Raw genomic sequence first — 6901 nt, 5'->3', positions numbered from 1 at the left:
GCTCCGGACGCACAGGCTCAGCGGCCATGGCTCACGGGCCCAGCCGCTCCGCGGCATGTGGGATCCTCCCGGACCAGGGCACGAACCCGTGTCCCCTGCACCGGCAGGCGGACTCTCAACCACTGCGCCACCAGGGAAGCCCATCACCATTCATTTAGACTACAAATATTTCCTGAGCACTGACGAGATACTTGGTACTGTTCTAAGTTGGGAACAAAATTGACACAATTCCTTGCTCTCATATGGTTCACTTCGTAGTGGTGGGAGACCATCACATAAACAGGCGTAATATCAGATGGTGATAAATGTGGTGAAGAAGAATAAAGCCAGGGCGGGCAACGGAACACACAGGGGTGAGGATGACAACCATATTCGAGAGAAGGTGGTCAGGAAAAGGTTTGCTAATAAGCAGACATTTAAACAGATTTCCAAAGAAAGGAGGTAGTGAGCAATATGGAAGTGGCGGAATATTCCAGGCTGGAATCAGCATCACTTCCAGCAGCTGCTACCCAGATTTCCTGTTGCAGTACCAGCCAGCACCTTTCCCATCTTCTGTCTCAGAAAATGGCGCCAACATCTCCCCAGTCCATAAGCCAGAAACCTGATAGTCATTTTTGTCCCTGACCTCTCCTTCTCTCCCCACACCCCAAAAGTCCCCAGGGCCTAGAGATTTTATTCACTAAGTATCTCATAAATCCACTACTTCCCTCAATTCCAAAATTCTTTTTTTCCCCATCCCCCTCCAGTGCAACTCCACTCATAGCCTTCCTCATCTCAGCAAATGGCCACACACTCTTCCGATTTCTCAGCCCAAAAACCCTTGGAGTCATCCTAATTCCTCCCTTTCTCCCACACCCAGTATCCAATCCATCAGCAAATCTCATTAGCACTCCCTTCAAACTACATCCAGATTCCCACCCTTTCACCGCCCCCTCTGCCACCACTTACCCCCTGTCAGGGTTGCCTTGAGCTTGTACTGTTCAAAATAGACCTTCATGTCCTTTGCTTGCTTTCCCTTGTCCCTAGAATCTGTTCCTAGATCAGATGCTGAACTGAAAAAAAAAAAAAAAAGTTTCCATTGCATTCAGAGTAAAATCCCAAATCCTTACCCAGTCTGACTAATGCGGCCTTTTAGGTTCTGGTCCAGACCACACACTCCTACCATGAGCCCTGCTCCCTGCTCACCAGTCCCACTGGCTTCCTTGCTGTTTGTTCTTAGAAGGCACTGAGTACATTCCTGCCTCAGGGCCTTTGGACTTACTGTTCCCTCTGCCTGGAATACTTCTCCCTTGTAGTATAAACTAACTGTTAGGTTCTTTTTTTTTTGTAATGAAAGTGTCTGTCTTAAGCTTTGATTACTGAGGCAGCCACATCAAAGGATATCTTGAATGAACAAATCACTAGATAAAGTGCCCAGGCTGCCTCCTGGAACTGAGGCTCCTTTGTTTTAGAGGTATTGGTTGAGCTCAGTAACTGACCATTTGGGCCACTTGTTTTTTCTCTTCCCACACTTTAAATTCCTGCTCATATGTTTTTTTAATAAATAAATTTATTTATTTATTTATGGCTGCGTTGGGTCTTCATTGCACGCGGGCTTTCTCTAGTTGCAGCGAGCGGGGCCTACTTTTCGTCGTGGTGCATCGGCTTCTCATTGTGGTGGCTTCTCTTGTTGTGGAGCATGGGCTGTAGGTGCGCGGGCTTCAGTAATTGTGGCACGCAGGCTCAAACAGTTGTGGCGCACGGGCTTAGTCGCTCCGCGGCATGTGGGATTTTCCTGGACCAGGGCTCGAACCCTTGTCTCCTGCATTGGCAGGCGGATTCTTAAACACTGTGCCTCCAGGGAAGCCCATCATATGTTTTAAATTCATCAATGAAGAGTGAGACTGAAACCCTAGGTCCCCACCCTCAACGCCAATAAAAGCAGAACCCCAAGCCCACACATTCTTTCTTCCTCTCTCTATGGCACCCTTGCTCTATGGCCACAGGTACGCTGTGTAATTTCCGGGTCCTGTAAACGAACCTTTATTTTTTCAAAGTTTCCTGATGCTATTGCTGCAGGATATCTTGCAATCATAATAAGAACTTTAAGGACCAGTCCAGCCATAACATTGCTTATTGACAGGCAGAGACAGGCACAAAACAATTGGCATAGTGGGCAGGATTGCATGATTGTCCTTGCAATTAAACAAGGGGAATGCCCTTTTTACCTGTAACTTGCTTACTAAACACCTAACTCAGGTGGGTAACACCATCTGAGAAAGGAGCACCACTTGCTGGGGGTCTGTTGCACTACTGTGTGCTTTCACATGTTTCTCAGTGGTGTGTTGCCTGTGGTATCCAACCCGAAAGGTCACAGCTGCTATAATAATCCAAGGATCTCCCCAGAGTGGTGTGATAAAGACTAAATGGTCTAATGAGAAGATTAGGCCACTAATTATAAAGGACTTAATTGACTATTGCCTAAGGGTCCTCCATGCCTCAAGGCCAAGGAGAGCTAAGGAGGGTAGATTGAATTGTAAGGCTATTGTCACTACTCAAGGAGAGGCTAAAGGCATGAGAAAAACATTCCCTTAGGGGAAGAGGATAGGAGACCTCTTCCTGCTACCACTGTCAGTAGGTTGTGCTATGTAGGACTATGTGTCCTAACCAAGAAGAATGAAATAGCCTTGCAGCCAGAAACCAGTGGCAACACCAGAGGGAAAATATGACAGAGGCTTACGGTCTCTGTGTCACCACTTCACTCACTTCACTTGGTCCCCTGAACTGATGGAATATTATGGATCCAATCCCTGGTATGATGTTGCAACTGAGCAGGACCCTCTGGGGCTCCTGGGCATGGAAGCCTTTCTGTCCCCCGTTTCTTGTTTGTAGGGAACAGACTCCAGCATCCATGACCTTCCCTGAGTTCCAAAAGGGAGATTCAAACAGTGGCTAATCAAGGGAGAAGCAGCCAAGAAGGCACCTGAGGCAAGATTAAAGGAACCAGAGAAGCTCATCAAGATTAGGAGACAATGGTTAATCGCAGTGGTTAAGGATCCGCCTGCCAATGCAGGGGACACAGGTTCGAGCCCTGGTCTGGGAAGATCCCACATGCAGCAGAGCAACTAAGCCCGTGTGCCACAACTACTGAGCCTGCACTCTAGAGCCCGCGAGCCACAACTACTGAAGCCCGTGCACCTAGAGCCCGTGCTCCGCAACAAGAGAAGCCACTGCAATGAGAAGCCAGCGCACCACAACAAAGAGTAGCCCCTGCTCGCTGCAACTAGAGAAAGCCGTGTACAGCAACAAAGATCCAACTCAGCCAAAAATAAAACAAACAAAAAAAGATTGAGACCACCTGAGATGAGATTAAAGGAGTACAGCACACACCCTAATCTTATCAGCAACTCCACACTTGAACTGTTGCTATAAAACTCCTCATCAAATCCTCCTGGGTTAGGGACATACAGTTTTTCAGGGCAGGAGCCCACTGTGTCCTCCTTTGCCTGGCAAAGCAATAAAGCTATTCTTTTCTACTTCCGTCAAAACTGTGTCTCTGAGATTTGATTTGGCACAGGTGCACAGAGGCTGACCTTTCAGCATCAGTGTTACAAAAAAAATTAATAGACAAATATAATGTCCTAAACATCTGGTGCCAATGTCTCCCAAGAACCCTGACGGGGTACACCAGCTCCGTGACAAATGCAAAACCCCACAGACGCTTCCTGCGTGTTATTTATTTATTTGAATATTTATTTATTTATTTGGCTGTGCTGGGTCTTAGTTGTGGCATGTGGGATCTTTTAGTTGCAGCATGCAGGATCTTTAGTTGCAGCAGGTGGGATCTTTAGTTGCAGGCATGTGGGATCTAGTTCCCTGACTGGGGATTGAACCCGGGCCCCCTGCATTGGGAGCGTGGAGTCTTAACCACTGGACCACCACGGAGGTGCCTCCTGGGTGTTATTTAAAGCCATGCATACCAACATGCCAAAACTCTGGAATTACACTCACGCAAGTGGAGGCAGACCCAATCCTGGCGAGGTCTCCTGGGATACCCCATGGAAAAGAAAGCAGCCACCCACAAAGAGGGCTCACCGTGACATCATCCAAAAATTTCTGGTAACAGCACATAAGATTAAGGTAACAGGATAAAAACAGGAAGTGGAAACTGAGATCAAAAACTATACCTTAACTGAAATTAAAATATTATTTAAAGATTTTATGCATGGGGAAAGAGAGAGGGAAACTAATTGGCTATTGTGGATTTCTTGGATTTTCTTGTTTGGTTGGAACAAGACAGTCTCTGAATTGATATTTACAGCTGCCAAAATGTGTCAACAGGCTGGTATCTCTAAAGACACTAAAATCCATAACTTTCTTAAAGATCCATTTGAGCTACACACCCTCATTTCCTCTGAGATATTACAGATCCTGAGGCCCCTGGACTTTCCCCTATATGGGGCAGAATTAGAAGTATGAGTCATTGGTGTCCCTGCCCCCAAGGGAAAAGGTGACAAGGTTACCAAGATCTCTTGTGAGGAGGAAGAGGGAAATGGGAAGGCAAAGGCCCTTAGAGCCACTGATATTCATACCAGGGGACTTCCTCTTCTCACTTGGATGTTTAGTGCCTGGCACCATGACCATTCTTCCATCACAGTGACCACTGGTAAGGCTCACAATGAATGGAAAACATTAAGATGAAGCCCATCTCCTGCTGCGCAAAATTGGCATGGTTCAATAGGTTTATCATTTCTGTGACCACAGTGATCCAATATCACCCCTTTTCATTTTCAACCCTGAAAAGGCCCACTCTGACCTGGAGTCCAGAGGATTATTTTTACAAGGTATTCCCCTAATTACAGGGCAGCACTACTACATTTTATTGGGACTGCCAAAACCATCCAAAAGGCACTAAAACTCCAAGAAGAAAACTTAGATTCTTTCTCTGTCCCTTGAAGATGTAAATCTTATAATGTCTTTGAAATATAAACACCCCAGGAGATTACTTGTCAAGGACAAATACAAATCTTAAAAGTCTTCTCCACAAATATTAGTAAGAAGCTTTAGCCATTGGAGCAGGTAACCTTAAATTGTTCCATCTGCCAACTTGGATTCAACTGTTATTATAAACTAATGAGTTTTATATTGTTGTATGTGATTCATAGCTAAAATTTTGGAACAGAAGCTATACAGTGTCTGTGTCTGTGCACATTTATGTATAGCTATGGATGCACATTATATATATGTGATGTGTTTCTTTCTCTACCTCTGGATGGAAATGCCAAAATTAATTTCTAAAAGAGATCTATTTAATTGGTTTAAAAATAAATAGTTATGGGGCTTCCCTGGTGGCGCAGTGGTTGCGCGTCCGCCTGCCGATGCAGGGGAACCGGGTTCGCGCCCCGGTCTGGGAGGATCCCACATGCCGCGGAGCGGCTGGGCCCGTGAGCCATGGCCGCTGAGCCTGCGCGTCCGGAGCCTGTGCCCCGCAAAGGGAGAGGCCACAACAGAGGGAGGCCCGCATACCACAAAAAATAAAAAATAAAAAAAAAATAAATAGTTATGAATTAAGTATTCCTAAAACTCAGAAATACAGTAACTAACTCAAATGTTTTTTGAGTTCACTTGATCCAGGGTAATCTCTGGTAAATAAAAACTGGTTAAATTATAATAGGTATGTCTTTAGAGTCACCAGCATTAAATAAAATGCAGATTGGGACCTCCCTGGTGGTCCAGTGGTTAAGACTCCACACTTCCACTGCAGGGGGTGCGGGTTCGATCCCTGGTTGGGGAACTAAGATCCCACATGACATACGGCCAATAAATAAATAAATAAATAAATAAATAAAATGCAGATAAACAACTTTTATTCTCCCTGGGCTTACTAGTCAAATAAATTCACGTTATCTCCATTACAAAATCTGTCAGCAAGAAAGGTAGTTTTGGATGATGGCTGACTTGTGTGTAATGAAGTTTTTGTGGGTAGTCTAAACATAATTGTTGGGAGATAGATAAATGTAAGTGGGATAAGAGGTTTTTTTTTTTTCATTCTTTTTTTAAAAACTTTATTTATTTATTTATTTATTTTTGGCTGTGTTGGGTCTTCGTTTCTGTGCCTGGGCTTTCTCTAGTTGCAGTGAGCGGGGGCCACGCTTCATCACGGTGTGCTGGTCTCTCACTATCGCGGCCTCTCTTGCGGCGGAGCACAGGCTCCAGACCCGCAGGCTTAGTAGTTGTGGCTCACGGGCCTAGTTGCTCCGCGGCATGTGGGATCCTCCCAGACCAGGGCTCGAACCCATGTCCCCTGCATTGGCAGGCAGATTCTCAACCACTGTGCCACCAGGGAAGCCTCCTGGGATAAGAGTTTTTAGGTGAACTTTACTGCAATAATTATGTGTTATGGTATGTCTACTTAAAAATAGTTTCCCAAATCTTTGGTAACTTCCACCCTGAAAATTTTGCTAAGTTAAATTAATGATGGGAATTCATTGAATGTCTAGATCATTTCCAAATATGATAAAATACTGAAATAGGAATTGCTCAACAAGTCTAAGTTTACCTAATTTTGACCTCCTATTACAGAGGAAATGGTATTTTCTTCTATTAGTAAGCATGTCCTGTGCCACATTGAAAAACTGTACTATGAAGAAATGTATGTTTCTAGAAATTATGAAATGTATTCATAAATTTGCCAATCTAAAGAATGATGATTTAACAGACAGTTCGGTTCACAAGTGCTTACTTTTTGTTTTGTTTTTTTTTTGGCCGCACTGCACGGCTTGAGGGATCACAGTTCCCCAACCAAGGACTCAACCCGGGCCACAGCAGTGAAAGTGCCTAATCCTAACCACTAGACCACCAGGGAACTCCCCACACACGTGCTTACTTCTTTTTTTTTTTTTTTTTTTGTGGTATGCGGGCC

General features: G+C 44.9%; 1 long non-coding RNA gene across 2 annotated transcripts in view; it reads right to left on the bottom strand.

Moving 5' to 3' along the window:
• Positions 1–954: 954 nt before the first annotated feature.
• LOC114488018 (uncharacterized) overlaps positions 955–6901 on the bottom strand; it is a 58310-nt gene continuing 52363 nt past the window's right edge. The window contains exons 3-4 of one of the 2 annotated variants that reach the window (XR_003683697.2): positions 3991–4095; positions 955–1052 (exon numbers count right to left, since the gene is read on the bottom strand). This is a non-coding gene — a long non-coding RNA (uncharacterized lncRNA). The remainder of the gene's footprint in view (positions 1053–3990; positions 4096–6901) is intronic. The other variant, XR_003683696.2, reaches the window with a different exon arrangement.

The sequence above is a fragment of the Physeter macrocephalus genome, chromosome 16 (genome assembly GCF_002837175.3).
Source record: "Physeter macrocephalus isolate SW-GA chromosome 16, ASM283717v5, whole genome shotgun sequence".
Lineage (NCBI taxonomy): Eukaryota > Metazoa > Chordata > Mammalia > Artiodactyla > Physeteridae > Physeter > Physeter macrocephalus.
Note: the sequence above shows the minus strand (reverse complement) of the source record. Positions and strands in the feature narration are given on the sequence as shown.